This window comes from Schistocerca americana, chromosome 7, assembly GCF_021461395.2.
Source record: "Schistocerca americana isolate TAMUIC-IGC-003095 chromosome 7, iqSchAmer2.1, whole genome shotgun sequence".
Classification (NCBI taxonomy): Eukaryota; Metazoa; Arthropoda; class Insecta; order Orthoptera; family Acrididae; genus Schistocerca; species Schistocerca americana.
Genome location: NC_060125.1, coordinates 321,865,722 through 321,891,546, shown reverse-complemented (window position 1 = coordinate 321,891,546; position 25,825 = coordinate 321,865,722). Strand labels below are relative to the sequence as shown.

The window sequence follows — 25,825 nt, the reverse complement described above, 5'->3', positions numbered from 1 at the left end:
ACTTTTAAAGTAGTCTACTTTCTTCCTCAGTGTTCAAGCTATATGCATACCAAATTTCATCGAAGTCGGGTGAGCAGTTTAGCCGTGAAAACGCCTTGTGAAAACGTTACTGAGTTACACTCGCATTTGAGGTTCTAAGATTATATGCGATACAAGTGACATTACACACGAAAAATATCTAAATGCGTACTTGGAAAGATAAACTGTGGATCTCTTCAGAGTAAGAGTATAGACTATCTGCTGCACAGTGCCACACTCTGTGATGATAAATTTTAATTTCAAAGCCATTGCCTGGACTGCATTTAGAATACAACTAGTATAAGTTCTGCTATCTTTAATGAAGGTTGACGTATGTGTTTTTTTGGAAATACAGCAACAGCCTAATGTGTATGCCTATAAGGGTGCCTATAGTAATATTTAATGCTTGTTTAAGTAGGCCATATTTTGAAATTGACCCTAGATCGTAAAAGGTCCTTGGACCTGGACATATAGGTAATGTGACAAAAATTTTGGTCTCTGTTAACAGGCAAAGAACCATTTCAAACACATATTTGTTCTCCAGACTGGATGGAGGCAGTGAAGTAGGTCAGCAGAAAGTTTAGCGTAGTGGAATTGAAAAGAGAAAACCGAAAACTTTCTTTCAGTTAAAGCCATGGATGCCGTAGGAAAGGATAAAGTTAGTGAAGACACAGACAGAAACAAACTATTACGGAATAACACCAGGTGGATCTGAAACAGCAAAGAAAATCCTTTAACAGCATAGTTCACAAGTAGTCACTAAACAGTGATCTTGAGTTTATAGAAGTGGATTTTAGGAGGTCCAGTATTGGTCCCTCCATCAATATCTCTTCTGCGGCCTCTGCATCAAGATGAATTTGAAATAAAATTCGAGAAATCGAAAAATTTTCTGGAGATTAATAACTACTTTCCTCTATTTCATCATGAATTCTATAAGAACATGAAACTTCTTTGTTTAAATTAGTGTGTCTGTACTTAAATTGATGGCTGACTGAGAAGATGAACCTTCTATGTTATTTGATTCTGAAACAGCTGAGTAAAACTGAATGTACTGAGCCTACTTTCTCGTCACTTTTTCTTATCATGTCAACACTGACCCACAATATTCTAGCTCAACGCAATCTGACTACTCAAAAAATTACAACCTGACTTCAAATAATTAATTCAAAAGAATGGCCCTGACTAAAAAGAAATCTTAAAAATAAATTTCATTAAGCACTTACCTCACAAAAATCTTCATTACGCGAACTACTGCAATACAGCGAGCGTCAGTACTGCCACCTAAATAAACACTACTAAAGCCACTAACTACTAATAGGCACGTGGTTAGCAAAAGGAAAGGTTTTGTTGCAAACCAAATAATGTATTTTTTACCGTAATAATGTGACATCTAGTGAATCATGAATATAAATCGTCATTGACATCCAGTACAAAGATATGTAATCATGAATAATTTTCAATCAACAAGTCGGATACTTCTAGATCGTTAGCCTAAGCTAACACTTCAGACCTCTACCCTCCATCAATGCTAGCTTCTCACATCTAACATCCATGACTGCTGGCTGTTCACCTCCAACTGCCCAACAGTACTTGCATCACTGCTGGCGACTAACTTCCAACTGCCCAACACTACTGGCGATTAACATCCAACAATGAGTCCAACCGCCACAGAGTCTCTTGCAAAGAAAGCGCAGTCAGAGATATATTGCAAAGCGCTACACAGCGCTGCCAACACAGGGGCAGCCCACTTACAAATATATCCCATTCCAGACAGTAGTTGCCATGGGTGTAAGAAGAGGGAACGGGGAAAGAAGACTGGTCATCGGGGCTGAGTTTCAAGCGGCAACCATCACTGAAGACAATTCTACTCCAGCCAATGAGATTCCAGGGCGATGACGTGTCTGGAGACACTCCGGACAGCGGTGGGATGCCACCATTACTATCACTCGTCGCAAGGCCTGACGACTACGAGCAATAGTCTGGGGTGCCTGTTCATTTCACACCAGTAGGCCTTTGGTGTCATCCGCGATAAAGGTACGTTGACGATATTCTACGGCTCGTTTTGTTGCCCTCAATGGAAATCAGTCCTGGGCTCACATTTCAGCAAGTTAATGCCCGCTCGTACACGACTAGAGTTGCTACTTCTTGTCTTCGTGCTTGCCAAACCCTATCTTTGCCAGCACTGTAGCCGAGTCTCCCCCGAACTGAGAACGTTTGGAGCATTATGGGTGGGGTCCTCCAACCATATCGGGATTTTGACGGTCTAAGGCACCATCTGGACAAAATTCTCACGATGTCCCTTAGGAGGACATCCGCCAACTTTATCAATCATTGTCAAGCCGATAAACTGCTTGCGTAAGGGCCAGAGGTGGAACAACGCGTTATTGACTTGCTCAATTTGTGAAGCCCTTTCTCTTGAATAAATCATCCTATTTTCTGAAATTGTAATCATTTGTTTGTCTGTACATGTACATCACATCTACTGATTTACGTCCCATTCGGATAATTCTTTCGTGGCGGGTCTTTTTTGTCTTGGAGCGTAATTTGGGATCTGGTAAACTGCACGTGCTGCTGGAACAACGGAATTTGTAGGCTACTTAACGGCTGACGACGATGAAGGTGACGGTGAAGGCACGGGATGGTATAAATTAAATTCGCTATTGATGGTTCTACAGCTTCTTCTTGCTTACTAGGCATAAGTGCTGTCCATTATACCACCGCAGCACTGTTGAGACACTCGCGTAACCTGTTCATCCTTCCTCTGGGTAACTGCGACCACAACCATAGATGGAAACATAATAGACCAAAGACTCTATTAGCAAAATACTAAACATCTATGGTTCATAGCACGCTAACACGACAGTACTGGTGAGCCCCTGCAACGGAGCTATTACTGGCAAATCCAGATGCTCGATCCGCCGAAAAACAGGCAATCGCAGGGAAACCGTACTGTACACATCACGCAAACGAGCCACACACACACCCTACTACACTGTGAGCTGATCTATGACCGTTCGCCCACTTATGTATGACGACCTTGAATTGTTACAGGGACGTAGCAGCTGCAGCAGGCCCTACAACGAGCACCCGCAACGGCAAAGGTAACGATGCACGATACCTCGCACTAACATAACACTTTGCATGCACTGTCGCAGCTAGCAAGCCGCTACTGCCCTTACTACCCGTCTTAATGTCGCAGAGGTTTTCTTTTCCTTTGGCGCTTGCCTTGGCACTTTTTTCCCTCTGCCCTTACAAACCGCTACCCTTCGATCTGTTTCGTCCACTTTCTGTCTCCTGAAGGACCATGTCAATGAGTAATTCTACCCAGACGCTTGGATAACATCACAGCCCGCATCCTGTGACTCACCATTTGAAAACTAACGTGTTATACGGAGGTGAAAGTAGAACTTTTGGTTTGGTCATCACGTTGGAGGGGCCCCATCCTTTAAATAAGATGGTTCTACAACAAGCTTTACTAATTTTCCTTAAAAAAATATCATATATTAATTTTTCTACACTGCGTCGTCGATCATCATTCAGTTCTCGTCGCTGCAAGCCAACAGCCCGCCCATATATCTCAACTGCTTTTTTTCTGTTGGTAGTAATGACTGTGTCGTCCCGGATAATCTTTCCTGTTTTATTATTATATCTGTAGCGCGTCTATCCCGGCGTGTAACGCTGTGCGTTCCCTTCATCAATGTTTCAGGTACCTGCAACTGTTTTTAGTTTCTCTGGAAGGATTTGTAATGCCTGATTTGTGGCATTCTTGATTCAATACTGCTTGTCAGAGGTATCCCACAAACTTTTCAATTCCAAGAACTTCACAGTGATTTGTCGCTTAAGAGCAAGTGTGTCCTAATGGTCACTGACGCAAATACGCACAACTGACAGGTGTTATTACAAACGATTTTAGAGCTACAGGCGGTCTGATCAGAGCAGGTAGACGGGCGGTCAGGTGGCGCGGCCACCAGGCATGGATACAAGGAATCTGTCACCCTACTCAGCTGCACATGGCCTGACAACCCATCTGACCTGACTAAATCCGGCCGAACGAATGACCAAATCGGATCGTCTGTAGGGTGCTTAAGATTCGTTTGCGCATCACCAATAAGTACTCTCCAGAGTTCACAGATGGCTATAATCCAATAGGTTAGGCATTCCATGGGATTAAGCAGTGCAAACTGGTAAAAAGTTTAAACGCCAATAAAGCATTGCACGTAGGAAACCGAGTTTCGGACGACTGTGGCTGCAAATGGAACAAAAATCCCACTTCCTAATGGTATGCTCTGAGGAGTATAATATTACTTTACATTTGTCTATTGTGTGATACACAGCAGTGAAAGAACAAAAAAATGGTTCAAATGGCTCTGAACGCTATGGGACTTAACATCTGAGGTCATCAGTCCCCTAGAAATTAGAACTACTTAAATCTAACTAACCTACGGACATCACACACATCCATGCCCGAGGCAGGATTCGAACCTGCGACCGTAGCAGTCGCGCTGTTCCGGACTGAGGCGCCTAGAATCGCTCGGCCACCGCGGCCGGCGAAAGAACAAAAAGAATCACTTGAGTATAATTATATTTAATAACGACGGGTGCCTGGAATACACAGTTCTCGGGGCAGCGCCCGGCTCGCATTAGTGTGACTGCCACTATTTTTCGTCTAGACAGCAGCCAGCAACTTCTCGTGACCGAGGAGTCGTCCTCGAGACCTCAGACAGTTGTCTCAATGAAATAAAGTGGAAGTGTCACAACATAAACCGGCGGCAGCTCCGAGAACCGTATATTTATGTAGACAATTGTCCCTAAGTAGCTGAGGCAGGCCTGTTTGTATCGCAAGAGCACCTGTAAGGGAAGTGGATGTATAAACGACCTTAGAACGGAAGAACTGGTTTCGATCCGACAGATGAAAATTCAGGTCCATTGATGAGAATCTAGAAGCACGACGTAATAGAACAGGTGTCTGATCAGTATCTCGCCGCCAGGAAGTATTGCTGTGTCACTAGCGCGGAGCTGTTCAGCACGGAATTCGTACTGCGTAAGAGTTGGATTTGTGGTGGCTACATCTTGATGAGGTAATTCGAGCACCACAAATTACGACAGTTAGCTAAGTACATATCAGATTCTAATTCGTCCTGTCGATCGATTGATAACACTCCACGTATCCCGGGCTCCATCTGGAGGACAAATGGAATAGCCCAGGGAGAAACCCGGTAACTAACCAGTTCTACTCTTACGTGAGCAGTAGGGACTGTGGAGATGACTATTTGTTTGGATAATCCGTGAGAGGGGCCCCCGCCCCCCTTCCCATCTAAGGGGACTTTTCTTGTTAAAATGATTCAGCTGTTCCAACATATAATTTGTGCTATTATTTTTTTATTCATTTCCAAACGAAATAATCTATCTCAGAGAGCAGTAAATTATAGTAACTGCTATGAAAAAAATAGTGATTTCTATTTTTTGATAAAGCATAAATATTGTTGAAATTGATTTAAAATATTGTTGAAATCCTGCAAAATCGTATCCGTGTATTTAGGTCTTCTGGACACAACAGTTTACGTGTTCTACAATATATACACTACTAGCCATTAAAATTGCTACGCCACGAAGATGACGTGCTACAGACACGAAATTTAACCGACGGGAAGAAGATGCTGTGGTATGCAAACCATTAGCTTTTCAGAGCATTCACACAAGGTTGGTGCCGGTGGCGACACCTAGAACGTGCTGACATGAGGAAAGTTTCCAACCGATTTGTCATACACAAACAGCTTTTGACCGGAGTTGCCTGGTGTAAGGAGGAACAATGCGTACCATCACGTTTCCGACTTTGATAAAGGTCGGATTGTAGCCTATCCCGATTGCGCTTTATCGTATCGCGACATTGCTGCTCGCGTAGGTCGAGATCCAATGACTGTTAGCAGAATATGGAATCGGTGAGTTCAGGAGGGTAGTATGGAACGCCGTGCTGGATCCCAACGACCTCGTATCACTAGCAGTCGAAATGACAGGCATCTTATCCGCATGGCTGTAACGGATCGTGCAGCCACGTCTCGATCCCTGAGCCAACAGATGGGGACGTTTGCAAGACAGCAACCATCTGCACGAACAGTTCGACGACGTTTGAAGCAGCATGGCCTATCAGCTCGGATACCATGGCTGCGGTTACCCTTGACACTGCATCACAGACAGGAGCGCCTGCGATGGTGTACTCAACGACGAACCTGGGTGCACCAATGGCAAAACGTCATTTTTCAGGACGAATCCAGGTTCTGTTTACAGCATCATGATGGTCGCATCCGTGTTTGGCGACATCGCGGTGAACGCACATTGGAAGCGTGTATTCGTCATCGCTATAATGGCGTATCACCCGACGTGATGGTATGGGTTGCCATTGGTTACACGTCTCGATCACCTCTTGTTCGCACTGACGGCACTTTGAACAGCGGACTTTACATTTCATATGTGTTACGACCCGTGGCTCTACCCTTCATTCGATCCCTGCGAAACCCTACACTTCGGCAAGATAATGCACGACCGCATGTTGCAGGTCCTGTACGGGCCTTTCTGGATACAGAAAATGTTCGACTGCTGCCCAGGCCAGCACATTCTCCAGATTTCTCACCAATTGAAAACGTCTGGTCAATGGTGGCCGAGTAACTGGCTCGTCACAATACGCCACTCACTACTCTTGATGAACTGTGGTATCGTGTTGAAGGTGCATGGGCAGATGTACCTGTACACGCCATCCAAGCTCTGTTTGACTCAACGCCCAGGCGTATCACAGCCGTTATTACGGCCAGAGGTGGTTGTACTGGGTACTGATTTCTCAGGATGTATGCACCCAAATTGCGTGAAAATGTAATCACGTGTCATTTCTAGCATAATATATTTGTCCAGTGAATACCCGTTTATCATCAGAATTTCTTCTTGGTGTAGCAATTTTAATGGCCAGTAGTGTAGTTTTACTAAATCCACGGGCAGTAGTTACAAAGAATGCAATTGTGAGCCTATCTTATCTCGAAAGATCGTTTGCCGAATCCTCCATTCCACTCGCACAAGTGGAAGATTAAAACGCAGTTTTTACAGCATGTTAACCAGCTGCTATGATTCGTCACATCGCCACCATAGCTCACTTTTGGGAAACACTGAGAGAATCATGAAGATATTAACCTCAGATCTGTACACTTAGTTGCTGGACTGTTTTATTGAACTTGCAGTATATAACTTTTCGTAGCTTTCCGACTCCTGTTTTCAACAATGTTGTGTGGTATTGCATACTATAAGACGTAAGAAAATCAGTGGCAGCTGTATAGGAATTACTCGGTACCAGTCTCCTCTCGTTTACTTACCTCGGCTACAGTGTCGCAAGGTTTTTCCGCTTGTGATTTATTTTCCTCATGGGGATACTTTAAGAGTCGTCTGTACAAGTGTCCGTCAAGAACAGTGAATGAGTTAAAAGAATGAATCAAAGAGGTAAACCGTTCTGTAAAGAATGGGTTCGAAATTAGAGGATCTTATCTATAAGACGTAATTTTCAAATATTAAAAATGTGAATAATTTATAGAATGAATTGTCACATACAGCGTTGTACGTGGTGTTTCGACTCTTCCTGACCAACTAAAAATGTGTGGTGGACTAAGGCGCGAACTCAGAAGCCGGGTGGCCGAGCGGTTCTAGGCGCTACAGTCTGGAACCGCGCGACCGCTACGGTCGCAGGTTCGAATCCTGCCTTGGGCATGGATGTGTGTGATGTCCATAGGTTAGTTAGGATTAAGTGGTTCTAAGGTCTAGGGGACTGATGACCTCAGAAGTTATGTCCCATAGTGCTCAGAGCCAATTGAACCATTTTGAACCATAGTGACAAATGTTGAAAGAAAGACCGAATCGAAATAATTGGATGACTAAAGTTGAAAAATTTCGCCGAACCGTGACTCGATGAGGAGGAGGAGGTGGGTAGTGTTTAATGTCCCGTCGACAGCGAGGTCATTGAAGACGGAGCACAAGATATGGGAGAATTGAGTTCGAGTCTTGGTCCGACAAAAATTTTCGATTTTCGCCATCAAATTATTTCGATGCCCGCATTTGAATTGTTTCGGGCTTTCCTTCGAATATGATATTTACCCGGATGCATTCCAGGCGCGACAGAGTATCCGCGCACACAGACTAACTTTTGCCAGTATCTCTCTCACTCCTGCGCTGGTGGGATTCGAGTCCACCATTGCCGTGAGGTTAACCTTCACGTCACTCGCGACCGTGTATATCAAGTTCACTTTGTTGTCAACGTATGGGCCAGAATATTGGGCGACAGGTGTCTGGGCCCCTACATTTAGCCTGACCAGGTGACTACACGAAGATATCGTGCATTCCTCTCAAACTATCTACCTGATGCGCTGAGAACCTGATGCGCTGGAAGATGTTGCACTACATGTTCGGCAGAGGATATGGTTCCAACATGATGCTGCACCTCCACACTCTGGAATTAATGTGCGACAGTATTTGGACATTTCCAGCGAAATGTCTGGACGTGGAAGTCCAGTTGCATGTCCACCGTGTTCACCTGACCTAAATCCCACGGATTTCTTCCTGTGGGAGCACCTGAGGAGCACGTGTACTCCACTCCATCGACGAATGTGGAAGAATTGATCTACATCTACATCTACATCTACATTTATACTCCGCAAGCCACCCAACGGTGTGTGGCGGAGGGCACTTTACGTGCCACTGTCATTACCTCCCTTTCCTGTGCCAGTCGCGTATGGTTCGCGGGAAGAACGACTGTCTGAAAGCCTCCGTACGCGCTCTAATCTCTCTAATTTTACATTCGTGATCTCCTCGGGAGGTATAAGTAGGGGGAAGCAATATATTTGATACCTCATCCAGAAACGCACCCTCTCGAAACCTGGCGAGCAAGCTACACCGCGATGCAGAGCGCCTCTCTTGCAGAGTCTGCCACTTGAGTTTGCTAAACATCTCCGTAACGCTATCACGGTTACCAAATAACCCTGTGACGAAACGCGCCGCTCTTCTTTGGATCTTCTCTATCTCCTCCGTCAACCCGATCTGGTACGGATCCCACACTGATGAGCAATACTCAAGTATAGGTCGAACGAGTGTTTTGTAAGCCACCTCCTTTGTTGATGGACTACATTTTCTAAGGACTCTCCCAATGAATCTCAACCTGGTACCCGCTTTACCAACAATTAATTTTATATGATCTTTCCACTTCAAATCGTTCCGCACGCATACTCCCAGATATTTTACGGAAGTAACTGCTACCAGTGTTTGTTCCGCTATCACATAATCATACAATAAAGGATCCTTCTTTCTATGTATTCGCAATACATTACATTTGTCTATGTTAAGGGTCAGATGCCACTCCCTGCACCAAGTGCCTATCCGCTGCAGATCTTCCTGCATTTCGCTACAATTTTCTTATGCTGTAACTTCTCTGTATACTACAGCATCATCCGCGAAAAGCCGCATGGGACTTCCGACACTATCTACTAGGTCATTTATATATATTGTGAAATGCAATGGTCCCATAACACTCCCCTGTTGCACGCCAAAGGTTACTTTAACGTCTCTAGACGTCTCTCCATTGATAACAACATGCTGTGTTCTGTTTGCTAAAAACTTTTCAATCCAGCCACACAGCTGGTCTGATATTCCGTAGGCTCTTACTTTATCGGGCGACAGTGCGGAACTGTATCGAACGCCTTCCGGAAGTCAAGAAAAATAGTATCTACCTGGGAGCCTGTATCTAATATTTTCTGGGTCTCATGAACAAATAAAGCGAGTTGGGTCTCACACGATCGCTGTTTCCGGAATCCATGTTGATTCCTACATAGTAGATTCTGGGTTCCCAAAAACGACATGATACTCGAGCAAAAAACATGTTCTAGAATTCTACAACAGATCGACGTCAGAGATATAGGTCTATAGTTTTGCGCATCTGCTCGACGACCCTTCTTGAAGACTGGGACTAGCTGTGCTCTTTTCGAATCATTTGGAACCTTCCGTTCCTCTAGAGACTTGCGGTACACGGCTGTTAGAAGGGGGGCAAGTTCTTTCGCGTACTCTGTGTAGAATCGAATTGGTATCCCGTCAGGTCCAGTGGACTTTCCTCTGTTGAGTGATTTCAGTTGCTTTTCTATTCCTTGGACACTTATTTCGATGTCAGCCATTTTTTCGTTTGTGCGAGGATTTAGAGAAGGAACTGCAGTGCGGTCTTCCTCTGTAAAACAGCTTTGGAAAAAGGTGTTTAGTATTTCAGCTTTACGCGTGTCATCCTCTGTTTCAATGCCATCATCATCCCGGAGTGTCTGGATATGCTGTTTCGAGCCACTTACTGATTTAACGTAAGACCAGAACTTCCTAGGACGTTCTGTCAAGTCGGTACATAGAATTTTACTTTCGAATTCACTGAACGCTTCACGCATAGCCCTCCTTACGCTAACTTGGACATCGTTTAGCTTCTGTTTGTCTGAGAGGTTTTGGCTGCGTTTAAACTTAGAGTGAAGCTCTCTTTGCTTTCGCAGTAGTTTCCTAAATTTGCTGTTGTACCACGGTGGGTTTTTCCCGTCCCTCACAGTTTTACTCGGCACGTACCTGTCTAAAACGCATTTTACGATTGCCTTGAACTTTTTACATAAACACTCAACATTCTCAGTGTCGGAACAGAAATTTTCGTTTTGATCTGTTAGGTAGTCTGAAATCTGCCTTCTATTACTCTTGCTAAACAGATAAACCTTCCTCCCTTTTTTTTATATTCCTACTAACTTCCATATTCAGGGATGCTGCAACGGCCTTATGATCACTGATTCCCTGTTCTGTACATACAGAGTCGAAAAGTTCGGGTCTGTTTGTTATCAGTAGGTCCAAGATGTTATCTCCACGAGTCGGTTCTCTGTTTAATTGCTCGAGGTAATTTTCGGATAGTGCACTCAGTATAACGTCACTCGATGCTCTGTCCCTACCACCCGTCCTAAACATCTGAGTGTCCCAGTCTATATCTGGTAAATTGATATCTCCATGCTGAGAAAATTTATGTGAAATGTATTCCAAATTTTCTCTCAGTTGTTCTGCCACTAATGCTGCTGAGTCGGGAGGTCGGTAAAAGGAGCCAATTATTAACCTAGCTCGGTTGTTGAGTGTAACCTCCACCCATAATAATTCACAGGAACTATCCACTTCTATTTCACTGCAGGATAAACTACTACTAACAGCGACGAACACTCCACCACCGGTTGCATGCAATCTATCCTTTCTAAACACCGTCTGTACCTTTGTAAAAATTTCGGCGGAATTTATCTCTGGCTTCAACCAGCTTTCTGTACCTATAACGATTTCGGCTTCGGCGCTTTCTATCAGCGCTTGAAGTTCCGGTACTTTACCAACGCAACTTCGACAGTTTACAATTACAATACCGATTGCTGCTAGGTCCCCGCATATCCTGACTTTGCCCTGCACCCGTTGAGGCTGTTGCCCTTTCTGTACTTGCCCAAGGCCATCTAACCTAAAAAACCGCCCAGTCCACGCCACACAACCCCTGCTACCCGTGTAGCCGCTTGTTGCGTGTAGTGGACTCCTGACCTATCCAGCGCAACCCGAAACCCCACCACCCTATGGCGCAAGTCGAGGAATCTGCAGCCCACACGGTCGCAGAACCGACTCAGCCTCTGATTCAGACCCTCCACTCGGCTCTGTACCAAAGGTCCGCAGTCAGTCCTGTCGACGATGCTGCAGATGGCGAGCTCTGCTTTCATCCCGCTAGCGAGACTGGCAGTCTTCACCAAATCAGATAGCCGCCGGAAGCCAGAGAGGATTTCCTCGGATCCATAGCGACACACATCATTGGTGCCGACATGAGCGACCATCTGCAGATGGGTGCACCCTGTACCCTTCATGGCATCTGGAAGGACCCTTTCCACATCTGGAATGGCTCCCCCCGGTATGCATACAGAGTGCACATTGGTTTTCTTCCCCTCTCTTGCTGCCATATCCCTAAGAGGCCCCATTACGCGCCTGACGTTGGAGCTCCCAACTACCAGTAAGCCCACCCTCTGCGACCGCCCGGATCTTGCAGACTGAGGGGCAACCTCTGGAACAGGACAAGCAGCCATGTCAGGCCGAAGATCAGTATCAGCCTGAGACAGAGCCTGAAACCGGTTCGTCAGACAAACTGGAGAGGCCTTCCGTTCAGCCCTCCGGAATGTCTTTCGCCCCCTGCCACACCTTGAGTCGATCTCCCACTCTACCACAGGTGAGGGATCAGCCTCAATGTGGGCAGTATCCCGGGCAACCACAGTCGTAGTCCGATCGGGGGATGCGTGGGACGAGCTGGCCGTCCCCGACAAACCCCCATCCGGAACCCCACAGTGATGCCCATTGGCAACAGCCTCAAGCTGTGTGACCGAAGCCAACACTGCCTGAAGCTGGGAGCGAAGGGATGCCAACTCAGCCTACATCCGAACACAGCAGTTGCAGTCCCTATTCATGCTAAAAACTGTTGTGCAAAGAACGTCTGAACTAATGTACAGAGAGCGCAAACAAATCGACACAAAATTTAAACGGTTATTAAAATACAAGATTGCCTAGTAAATGCAGTAATGCTGCTACTTGCGCACTGCTGACACACTGCTCGGCGGCGGAAGGAGACTACGCGATTTTACACTATTCAGGTACTAAAACGCGATGCTACAACTCTCAAATACTATAATACGCCATAAATTTATGAATTAGACAATGCAAGTACCAAAAACACGCAAAGAAATTAAGAATTAAACTATGTAACAAATGAGTGACCTAGGAGTATACGACTTGCTGCTGCAGCTGCTTATCCAACGACGGCAGGGAGCACACTGACTGTGACCAACCGACACTGGCCGTTCAAAACAAAAACAGAAGACAAACGACTACGAGAATTTACACTATTCAGGTACTAAAACGCGATGCTACATGTTCATATCACTATGGACGCAGCTTTGCTGCGAAAGGTTCAGAGATGAATGATCCGCCGGGTTGCGCAATGTTTGGGCGCGCAGGGAAGTAGCTTTGAACATCTGTTGTTCCGAGCACAACGTATACTGTTGTGAAGGTCACCTGTGGCTCAGCACCTGAAGGATAATTTGGAAAATATTACGAGTAGATTTCCTCACCATGTTATAGTTCTGGGTGGAGATTTTAATTTGGCGGATATAGACTGGGAGATTCAAACGTTCATAACGGGTGGCAGGGACAAAGAATCCAGTGAAATTTTTTTAAGTGCTTTATCTGAAAACTACCTTGAGCAGTTAAACAGAGAACCGACCCGTGGCGATAACATATTAGACCTTCTGGTGACAAACAGACCCGAACTATTTGAAACAGTTAACGCAGAACAGGGAATCAGCGATCATAAAGCGGTTACGGCATCGATGATTTCAGCCGTAAATAGATATATTAAAAAAGGTAGGAAGATTTTTCTGTTTAGCAAAAGTGACAAAAAGCAGTTTACAGAGTACCTGACGGCTCAACACAAAAGTTTTGTCTCAAGTACAGATAGTGTTGAGGATCAGTGGACAAAGTGCGTCAGATGAGTATGTGCGAAGCAAGATCGTAAGAGATGGAAAAGAGCCACTTTGGTACAACAACCGAGTTAGAAAACTGCTGCGGAAGCAAAGGGAACTTCACAGCAAACATAAACATAGCCAAAGCCTTGCAGACAAACAAAAATTACGCGAAGCGAAATGTAGTGTGAGGAGGGCTATGCGAGAGGCGTTCAATGAATTCGAAAGTAAAGTTCTATGTACTAACTTGGCAGAAAATCCTAAGAAATTTTGGTCTTATGTCAAATCGGTAGGTGGATCAAAACAAAATGTCCAGACACTCTGTGACCAAAATGGTACTGAAACAGAGGACAGGCCGACAGGCAGAAATAGTAAATGTCTTTTTCCAAAGCTGTTTCACAGAGGAAGACTGCACTGTAGTTCCTTCTCTAGATTGTCACACAGATGACAAAATGGTAGATATCGAAATAGACGACAGAGGGATAGAGAAACAATTAAAATCGCTCAAAAGAGGAAAGACCGCTGAAACTGATGGGATACCAGTTCGATTTTACACAGAGTACGCGAAGTAACTTGCCCCCCTTCTTGCAGGGGTGTACCGTAGGTCTCTAGAAGAGCGTAGCGTTCCAAAGGATTGGAAAAGGGCGCAGGTCATCCGCGTTTTCGAGAAGGGACGTCGAACAGATGTGCAGAACTATAGACCTATATCTCCAACGTCGATCAGTTGTAGAATTTTGGAACACGTATTGTGTTAGAGTATAATGACTTTTCTGGAGGCTAGAAGTCTACTCTGTAGGAATCAGCATGGGTTTCGAAAAAGACGGTCGTGTGAAACCCAGCTCGCGCTATTCGTCCACGAGACCAGAGGGTCATAGACACGGGTTCACAGGTAGATGCCGTGTTTCTTGACTTCCGCAAGGCGTTCGATACAATTCCCCACAGTCGTTTAATGTACAAAGTAAGAGCGTATGGACTATCAGACCAATTGTGTGATTGGATTGAAGCGTTCCTAGATAACAGAACGCATTATATCATTCTCAATGGAGAGAAGTCATCCGAAGTAAGAGTGATTTCAGGTGTGCCGCAGGGGAGTGTCATAGGACCGTTGCTATTCACAATATACATAAATGACCTTGTGGATGACATCGGAAGTTCACTGAGGCTTTTTGCGGATGATGCTGTGATGTATCGAGAGGTTGTAACAATGGAAAATTGTACTGAAATGCAGGAGGATCTGCAGCGAATTGACGCATGGTGCAGGAAATGGCAATTGAATCTCAATGTAGACAAGTGTAATGTGCTGCGTATACGTAGAAAGATAGATCCCTTATCATTTAGCTACAAAGTAGCAGGTCAGCAACTGGAAGCAGTTAATTCCATGGAATGATCATATAAAGTTGATCGTCGGTAAAGCAGATGCCAGACTGAGATTCATTGGAAGAATCCTAAGGAAATCAATCCGAAACCAAAGGAAGTAGGTTACAGTACGCTTGTTCGCCCACTGCTTGAACACTGCTCAACAGTGTGGGATCCGTACCAGATAGGGTTGATAGAAGAGATAGAGAAGATCCAACGGAGAGCAGCGCGCCTCGTTACAGGAACATTTAGTAATCGCGAATGCGTTACGGAGATGATAGATAAACTCCGGTGGAAGACTCTGCAGGAGAGACGCTCAGTAGCTCGGTACGGGCTTTTGTTAAAGTTTCGAGAACATACCTTCACCGAAGAGTCAAACAGTATATTGCTCCCTCCTACGTATATCTCGCGAAGAGACCATGAGGATAAAATCAGAGAGATTAGAGCCCACACAGAAGCATAGCGACAATCCTTCTTTCCACGAAGAATACGAGACTGAAATAGAAGGGAGAACCGATAGAGGTACTCAGGGTACCCTCCGCCACATACCGTTAGGTGGCTTGCGGAGTATGGATGTATATATAGATGTAGATGTAGAGAAGGTCATGTGGTTATTAGTATCGACTTTATTATTTTCAGTGGTTGCTAATGTGCGACATCTGAGCGCTCACATGACAAGTAGATGTTGTGTTATTGTACTGTGCTATCATCTTTAGCATCTCGAAATTGATATTGTTTTTGTAGTTATTCTATCCTATGACAGGTCATTTCTTTCAACTGTCTATTTCTTGTTTGCCCAACCTCGTATTTGTTATGTTCAGCATTACAAATTGTTGTAAATTTAGGATACATGAGACCTCAGAAACTGTAACATTACAGTATGAAATGTCAGAATAAAACTACAAAAAAAAAAAAAAAGGCCCATCTCAGCATGGAACACTCGACCTTCTGCATGCTAACCCAAATTTCTAGCCACTGCAACAACTGTGCAACACGACCAGCCCCCGCTGACAGAGGTAGTTACCATCGCTGGCATGTGAGACGTCGCGCTGTGAGGCCCATGTGCGCGAATTTCGCTTCACCCTACACACACACACACACACACACACACACACACACACACACACACACATATATATATATATATATATATATATATATATATATATATATATATATGACCGATAAATAGTTCACTCAACTGAGAGAAATGTCAAAGGATAAGGAAAAAGGGACATATCAACACTCCCTGCTGCAAGGCAGTGTAAGTAATAATGCTGATTGGGAAGAATAGGACTGTAGGTGAAATGACAAATATGCTTAGCTAATACTTCCTTTTCCTTGCAGGCAGTATGAAATCATTCCACCAGCAGCAACCAGATGACGAAGTAATGCTGTTTGATGAAACCTGCCATTTGATCACCAGCACTGTACACATGCCAGTGTTGATACAATAGCGATTCAGCAGGTTTAACCAGTGGCAGCATTTGAAAACCCTCATCTTAGTGACATCAAAGCAATGTTACCCATGGATGAATGGTGTCAACTATGTGATTTGTCAATACAGATCTAGGCCTTGTTCCATGGAAACATTCACTCTCCATCAGTGATGCTGGATGATCATACAATCTCTGTGGGAGACATCCCTCGGAAAGTTAAAATATTTGACAACTGTAGCACGCTAGGCATACTGGGGGATGAGTGAATGGTACTGACAACCGTGGATTCCAGGGCAAACACAGGTAACAGTTACGATGAACTTCCATTGTTTTTGAAGCATGGTGTGGCAAGGCAGGTATGCCTCTACTCATTGATCAGGACGGGGCTGATGGATGGATGGAACTTCTGTCTGGTGCTGCTGAGATGCCACCTCACACTGCTGAGGCCGGTAGCCTCTGTAGGTCATAACTGTTGACGACTGCAGCTTGTTGTATTGTATTGTGATGGCAGCCTACTTGGGAAACGGTTCCTTGGCTTTACACGCAGCTGCAGTGGTGTCGTGCAGGGCATGATGTGTGCAAGGTACAGCCCACTGTCCACTGACAAAGAGTCTTCCAGTGGCTGCCACTGCGGCTCCAAGTCCCGCTAGGAGCTCAGCATCGGCGGCAGCAGGCAGAGACAGAAGGTTCGCAGGACGGGGACACCAAGCCACGTAAAGCACTTTGTGCAGGCAACAGTGCTGGTCTTGAATCCATGGCTGCAGCTGGCAGAACTGAGTCATCTTGTTGTCTGGCAGTGACCTGACGTTGTGGTGGTACTGCTCGCTTATGGCAATAAGTGATCCCTGCCTTAAAATCCTGACTTATTTATAACCCTCCAGTGCCTATTCGTTCTAGTAAAATCCAATGCTTACTCATGATGCTACAACAAGGGACCTGCCCTGGTGTTGTGACGCTTCTCCACTTGGTACACGGTTGTTGCTGAGTGGCGCTTTTTAACGCTGAGCTTAGCTATCGTCACTGTGCAACCCACTGGTGTGTCTGTTACTGTTACCCATATGTTTCCTCACAGGTGGCCACTGGTCTGTGACTATTAATGCACCATTATACAACACTTCCATGCTATTTATCCTTACTTCTGTTGAATTATAATACTTTTCTGACCACAGACTAGTACTACACACACACACACACAGAGAGAGAGAGAGAGAGAGAGAGAGAGAGAGAGAGAGAGAGAGAGAGACAGAGAGAGATAGAGAGAGAGAGAGAGAGAGAGAGAGAGAGAGAGAGAGTACATCTACAGTTGAATTTATGCTAGCTACGCAATACAGCATGAGCTACAATGTCGACTAAGGTGGCACTTGTATGTACACCCTATAAGACATTATCGAGTAATCCGATGTAGATAGCTCACAAATCTCTCCGTCCGTTGGATAATACCATAACTCAACTCTATGATGCATGCTGTGCAGTGACGGAGTTGGAAATGCGTAATTCAACTTTGCTGGATAGGGTCACAGAACTACAACCTTATTTAAGTTTGTTTATATACTCAGTTATATGTAAGAGTTTATAAAATCCCCTGTATCCCAGTCCAGTTGAACAGTTACGACCATGATTGATGGACATAACAGATTCACTCCAAGCGTCATTTAGCAAGTGACTGATCCTGGAGTGATGATGCTGGAAACCAGAAGAAGGGGAATGAAACATTTCTTCCTGATAATAGGTGTGCTTGAACTGTCGAATCATCAGGTTCTGGGAAGGCTAATCTTGTAACTCTGTTAACACATCCTGAGGGAGTCCACTTCGAGCATGTATATGTTTTTCAAAAAACACTGTTCCAACCAGAAATCAGCTTTCCCAGGAGATTTTGGTAGGCGTCAAGGGAATATGTTCCAGACGTTAAGCAAAAGCAGCGAAGAACCAGAGCCGAAAGATGTATTCATATTTGATGATGTTGCAGTGGAAAATTAGGCTGAGAGTTGGAGTATTCCTGATTTGGCCGCTAAATGCAAGTCAATATATTTTATCTGAGCCAGACTTACTCAAGGATCCTGAAGCAGTCGGTCAGATGATGCAAACGTTATTATCGCTTTCAAACAGAACAGTCTGAATTTAAAGCATATTTTCCATGCACATGTAAGAACAATCATACAATTCAATGAATTCGTTACCATATATGTGAACTGCAGGAATAACTCACGTTAGGGGTTTTTGGTTATAGATAACACTAGGAAATAATTGAATGGGGGTAGATCTAGACAAAACTTCCGTGAGATTCTGCATAAAAAGCAGTGTACGAAAATGTAATTCTATCGGTATACTGTAACTATGGATAAATTTGAACATGTTAGGTTAGGTTAGGTTAGTGGTGTTTAACGTTCCGTCGACAACGAGGTCATTAGAGACGGAGCGCAAGCTCGGGTTAGGGAAGGATGGGGAAGGAAATCGGCCGTGCCCTTTCAAAGGAACCATCCCGGCATTTGCCTGAAACGATTTAGGGAAATCACGGAAAACCTAAATCAGGATGGCCGGAGACGGGATTGAACCGTCGTCCTCCCGAATGAGAGTCCAGCGTGCTAACCACTGCGCCACCTCGCTCGGTTTTGAACATGTGTTGCACACTCGTTCAGAAGGTGCAAAGCACGCACATCTGTACGTTGACAGAGAAATCAAGGCAATAAATGCTAAATTAATGGACCTGGAAAGCCTTATCGATGTGGTGGTCAGAAACAGTGAAGATCTGAATTGTAGAACACAGCTTTGTGAACAATACATCAACGAGAAAATTGAAGTAGCCAGCGCGAAACTAATGGATATGCAAGGATACATCAAGTCCGAGGCCAAGGCTCTTGACACCCATTATCACCAGTAGTACATAAGCTTTATGCTATCTTAAAAATGGTTTACTATACAGCAGCATGTCATTGACAAAGCACAAAGCTATTGAAGAACAGAACGCTATTCGATGTAAATTAGAACTGTTAAATTCAGGACAGTTGCAATCAAATCAATCTCTCTCAGAAAATTTTTAATCCATAACAAGTCTGAAGAGGCGGTTCACAATATGGATGGAGGCAGAAAGGAAGAACAAGGTGAAGGGGGGGACGTATGTGCTATTACTGACTTAATTAACATTTAAATTAACCAATTAACGATAGTAGTAATGACGAGTTAGACAGAAGATATAGTGTTAGCAGGAGGAAACCATATATGTTATGTAAGCAACAAGTAGATTTAACTGATAATGTGATACGATCTGAGAATAAAGAATTTTAAATACTCTTAAAAACTTGGAACATCAGAAAGTATATCCTGAAAGAGTAAAAACTATATAGTGAAATATTACATATGGCTAACGTGCATAGGAAGACATCTCAAAAGGGCAAATGAAACTCTCAAAAAGTAACAAATACAAGAATATAATCAAACCAGCGTTAGCAGTTACACAAAAGCAGGTAAAGTGGTTGCAGTTCATCGTAGAAGGCTGAACAATCTTCTTCTTCTATTATGGTGACCTAAATGGAATCATACACCGATTACAACTACTTACAGAATCAGGTGTCACAGGGAATATAGGTCACATGAACAAAATCCAACCAGTGCTTCAAGAAAGATGCATAATTGGGTAATTATTGAGCTGGTTGTTCAGGAACTCCACAGTCCAACACACAAAACAATCACACACAGACATGTGTTAATATGAACTCTGAATGGTTTGTGGTAGACTGAGCTCGTAGATTTAAGTAAAACGATATACACAAATAATAGTAATAGTGATGATGACAATGATAAGAGGTGAATTGAGAAAATAATGACAGTCTTCTTCTTCCCAGCTGACCAATGCTGCTGCTCCTGGTGGCACTTCGTGCTGGACAGCAAATGATACCACACATGCAGTCGAATTATTATAAAAAAGCGTTGCTCATAGGGTGGGGAACTGAACTTGCATGCATTTTGCTAGCAAGGAGGCATACCTGGGGTAGGGGTCAGGGGCTCCCCCCCCCCCCCTTTCCATGGCCATCACATGTGTCGACTGAATTGCAAAATATTACAGTCATAATTGCCTCAGTACCGCCGATGTTGAGCCTCCCCTCCACAACCTTGACATGCGTCTTGTTTATGACATGTGTAATTATGTCAGCTGTAACGTGACAGTTCAGACCATAAACCACTGGTATTGACATCAGCAGATTTTCCGCCAGTTTCCGCACTAACCCACTATTTGTGTCGTCCTGCTGGAGGTGATACGTCCTTGTCTTCCTCTGACCTTTGAACAGACTTAACTGGCCAGTTGTAGGGGGATGCATAGTTCTGATCTACGGTGCTACTCTGTATGTTTCATATTAACAATTAACTTTCAGCTAAACCAAGTGGTAAATGACAGATATTGTTCATCTACCTGGGATCCCTATCAGGTAGGACTGATAGAGGATATAAAGATCCAAATAAGAGCGGCGCGTTTGGTCACGGGATAGTTTAGCTGGCGAGAGAGCGTTACAGAGATGCTAAACAAACTCCACTGGCAGACGTTACAAGAGAGACGTTGTGCATCACGGAGATATTTACTATTGAAACTTCAGGACAGCAGTTTTCAGGTGGAGTCAGACAACATATTACTTCCCCTCACATACATCTCGCGTATTGGCCACCAGAAATTAGAGCCAATACAGAGGCTTACCGATAATCTTTCTTCCCACGTACTATTCGCGAATGGAACAGGGTTGGAGGGATCAGATAGTGGTACCGAAAGTACCCTCCGCCACCCACCATTAGGTGGCTTGCGGAGTATGATATAGATGTAGATGTAGATAAAAACCCTAGGATCCATAACCTGGATTTTAATCACTTTTTTGTTTTATATTGGTATTTTTTAATGTTTTGTTGGTTGTTTTGTTTTGTTTATATTATTCTAATTTTCAATGTTAAAAATTTTAAATTTAAGATCTTTCTTTTTTCTAGCATAATGAATTTTCTTGTGTGGACTAACGTGGTTACCTCTTCTTAGCTTAAAATTTTGCTTCTCGCGAATTTTTAAAAAAATTGCATGTTTTTAAAATCGGATTCCTCCATTTTTAGTTAGAAGTAAGACTTTTTTATTGGAATTTGCATGAAGTTAAAAAAAATCAAAAACATTAGCTCACTTACTCTTCACTGGCTTGTTTGATAGACGATTTTCTTCACAATATGAAACATAAATTAAAATTTTTTATCTACACGCCTCCCATCTTGTATTAGCATACTCCACTCTTAATATTCTTAAGATTAATTCTTGCTTCCTTAAGTTAAAAATATTTTAAATGTAAGACCTCCCTTGTTTGTAACATAATGGTTATTCTTCTTCCCAAATTGAGCGTTTTCGTCTTTCTAAATTCAAATATTGCTTCCTGATAATGATGAAAGGTTACATATCGTAGAAGTCAAAATCCTGCTGGTTTAGAAAAATTTTTGTTTTTACCCGACTGGGGGTGAATGGGAGAAAAAGATATTTGATCTTGAACAGCCTCCAACACAGCTTAAAGTTAACTTTTGGGAAGAAATGGAGACCGCCCACAGAAGTACAGCAGTGAACATGGAAAAAAGGCGAGGAAAATGTTACATGTTATTGTTCATCATTGTCACCACCACCACTACCACCACCACCACAACCACCTGTAACACCAACACCACAACCACCAATACCATCCACCCAAAGCAGTAGCGGACATCAGTCAGGGACATCGATCAACAGTCATTCACATACTAGACAATGTGGCTTCGCTATATTTGCAGTTGTTCTTTGGCTAAATCCGGAAACAGGCGAGGAGTCCCTGAAAGTTTCTGATCACATGTCAAGGATGGCGGACAGAGACACAGTGTATGCTTACTGAAAAAATGGCAGACGTCTTTATACAGTATGTAGCTGTCAATGCCGCCGTCCACTTTCAGTATCATCCACTGCTGGGAGTTGCTGAGGGGCCTTTGTTATTCGTTATCACATTCACAGACAACTATAAAGATATATGCAAGGCTTCGCTCATATTTTCATTTAAGTGTACTGCTTGTTAGTAATAAATACGTTGATTACCGATTATTAATAACTACAGTGATTATACATATAGTGGGTTTCCCAAGATTAAGCACTATTGATGACACATTCATAACTACAACATACGGATGAAAGTTGGAGTAGATACATTAACGTTACAGCATTGGAATGCGTCATACAGAATACACTGCAGTACAGTACTCTGGTGACCCATAAACATCACCAAGGCTACTGTGCTTAAATACCTGGAGCGACGTCTTGGATCTTGCTGGGTCGTTGGTTGAGTCAGTGTCTGGCGCTGTTCCACATCTCGATTGTCATCGCCGAGGCTTCCAAGCTACCTGTGAGTAAGAAAATGTGCATAGTAGTTTTGATTCTCATTGTCATAGGAGTTGTGACTGGCACTGTTCAATGACAAGTGACTTAAAGTTGGTTGCAGGGATTATTCTCCTAATTTGTAGTTGGGAAAAATAATTTGTATCCTGGGCTAATTGGGTTTTTTGGACGCCTAAAGATTGTAAATTCGGCGCTGGTGCTTTTATTTCTTTTTTTCCCTATCTGTTAGAAAGCAATCATGAGGTTTTCTAAACCAATTATGTAATCCAACGATAACAAACACTCAGATGATGCTGTTGCATACATTAGACACGATTTTTTGCTTTCGTAGCTGCGTGGTCATTGTTTCTGACCGCCGTACGAAAACCTTTGGTCCAATTTCTGCTACTGGTGTTAATTTTCTCGTGGTGGGAAGATTTGAGCGGGGTCCGCTCAGTCTCATGAGGCCTGCTGAGGGACTACTAAATTAATAAGTGAGAGCAGAAGAGCAGAATACTGACACCACACAGCTCTGTCGCAGTGACGCCATATTACAGAGGATGACACAATGGCTGGTAAGCGTCCTGTAGTCCTCCGAACCTATTCAGGAGTTCAATTAACCAATCGTAATCTTAGCTTATGTATTTTCAGTTGGGATGCAGTCATATGTACTGGAACTTTGTAGCAATTCACTACTGACCAGGCAGGTTCCACAGATGAATAGTGTTGTTGATATGAGATGTAACTGAGCTATCAGATTTAACCGCTTGTGTAAACCCATTACACAAGAAATGGTGTATCACATACTCATGGAAGACTGGTCTCGTAATACTGGAGCCCTCTGAAAGATGACAAAGGGTTAGAGGAGGCTGAAAAGCAGAAGTATTGAGTTGTCGATGGACACACACACAAAAGAAAGAAAATTTACTAGCTTTGAGACACACACACACACACACACACACACACACACACACACACCTGTGCCCCTACATAGTGCCGACTAGACTAACAATGCCAACACTGTTTTGCAGCAGGTGGATTGCTTGTGGCGGGGAGGGGGGGGGGGGTCAGTGTCAGACGGGTAAACGGGGTGGCAGGTATATGGGCTGCCATGACTGCAGCAATCTGTGGGAAGTGGTACATACTGAAGCTGACATAGGGATGTGAATTGGGAGGGGTTGTTATGATGAAGGGGAAACTGTTGGATGGGGGTCCAGGGACAGTGGGTTATCTGACACTGAGCTCAGGACGATTACAGGAGTGGAGGGTAGATTGTAAGGGTAACACCCATCTGCTTAGTTAAGATAAATTGGTGTTGGAGGGAAGGATCCAGGTGGCTTGGATAGTGAATCAGCTACTGAAATTGAGCATGTTGTGCTCAGATGCATGTTGGGCCACCAGGTCCAACCTCATTTTTGACGGCTGTTTGGTGGTGGCCATTAGTTCTGGTAGACAGCTGGTTTGTAATCATACCGACATAAAAGGCTGTGCAGTGTTTTCAGAGGAGTTGGTATATGACATATCTGCTTTCATTGGTGGCCCAGCCTCTGTTGGGGTAGGATACGCCTGTGACAGGACCTGAGTAGGAAATGCAGGCTGGGTGGATTGGGCAGATCTTGTATCTTGGTCTCCTACAGGGATCATATCCCTGTGAAAAGGGGTTGGGAGTGGGAGTGGTATACGGATGGACTAGGACATTGTGTAGTTTGGATGGGCGATGGAACACCACTTTGTGAGGATGTTGGGAAAGATGTTCTGTAATAAGAAAACTTCATGGTAAGGAATCTGCCACATTCAGCCCCCCTGCCAACGTTTTTGTGATGCTACTCCTGTCAGATCGTTTGCACAGGATATGCTCATAAAGTGTTATGTGACCGTTTTTCCCTAACTCATATGAAACCTGAAATAAAAAGAGAAGTCCGAACGAACAATTAAACCCCACTGATAAATGAAGTTTGCATCAGTATCAGTGTTTACCCGTCTACATTTTCATAATAAACAGCTTGAAACTTCCTGGCAGATTAAAACTGTGTGCCCGACCGAGACTCGAACTCGGGACCTTTGCCTTTCGCGGGCAAGTGCTCCACCATCTGAGCTACCGAAGCACGAATCACGCCCGGTCCTCACAGCTTTACTTCTGCCAGTATCTCGTCTCCTACGTTCCAAACTTTACAGAAGCTCTCCTGCGAACAGCTTGTTTACCTAAATAACAAGCCTGTATAAAAGCATCTTGCAATGTGCTGAGAGCAAGTCGACGTGCAGTGGGCCATAATAGCCAGCAGGAGGCCAGTCCTAGGAGAATTCGGAGAAGGGACTCAAACACCTGGAAAAGCTGACTGGTTCTGGCAAAAACCTGAAGAATGCTTTTGTAGACAGAAATGGCTACAGCAGGACTTCTTCAAAATGCACAATCAGTATAGTTAACATCCGAGAGCGGAATGGGGAACAGCGCGGTCTATGATGCCTTTGTAATCGTATGACACCAACACCGAACTCAGGCCAAGCAATATATATATATATATATATATATATATATATATATATATATATATACTCCTGGAAATGGAAAAAAGAACACATTGACACCGGTGTGTCAGACCCACCATACTTGCTCCGGACACTGCGAGAGGGCTGTACAAGCAATGATCACACGCACGGCACAGCGGACACACCAGGAACCGCGGTGTTGGCGGTCGAATGGCGCTAGCGCGCAGCATTTGTGCACCGCCGCCGTCAGTGTCAGCCAGTTTGCCGTGGCATACGGAGCTCCATCGCAGTCTTTAACACTGGTAGCATGCCGCTAGAGCGTGGACGTGAACCGTATGTGCAGTTGACGGACTTTGAGCGAGGGCGTATAGTGGGCATGCGGGAGGCCGGGTGGACGTACCGCCGAATTGCTCAACACGTGGGGCGTGAGGTCTCCACAGTGCATCGATGTTGTCGCCAGTGGTCGGCGGAAGGTGCACGTGCCCGTCGACCTGGGACCGGACCGCAACGACGCACGGATGCACGCCAAGACCGTAGGATCCTACGCAGTGCCGTAGGGGACCGCACCGCCACTTCCCAGCAAATTAGCGACACTGTTGCTCCTGGGGTATCGGCGAGGACCATTC

General features: G+C 44.3%; 1 protein-coding gene across 1 annotated transcript in view; it reads right to left on the bottom strand.

The window, feature by feature from the left end:
* LOC124622912 (B-cell lymphoma 6 protein homolog) overlaps nucleotides 1–25,825 on the bottom strand; it is a 379,210-nt gene that overhangs the window by 264,503 nt on the left and 88,882 nt on the right. The window contains exon 3 of the mRNA XM_047148701.1: nucleotides 22,643–22,738. The gene's annotated coding sequence lies outside the window, so the exon portion shown is untranslated. The remainder of the gene's footprint in view (nucleotides 1–22,642; nucleotides 22,739–25,825) is intronic.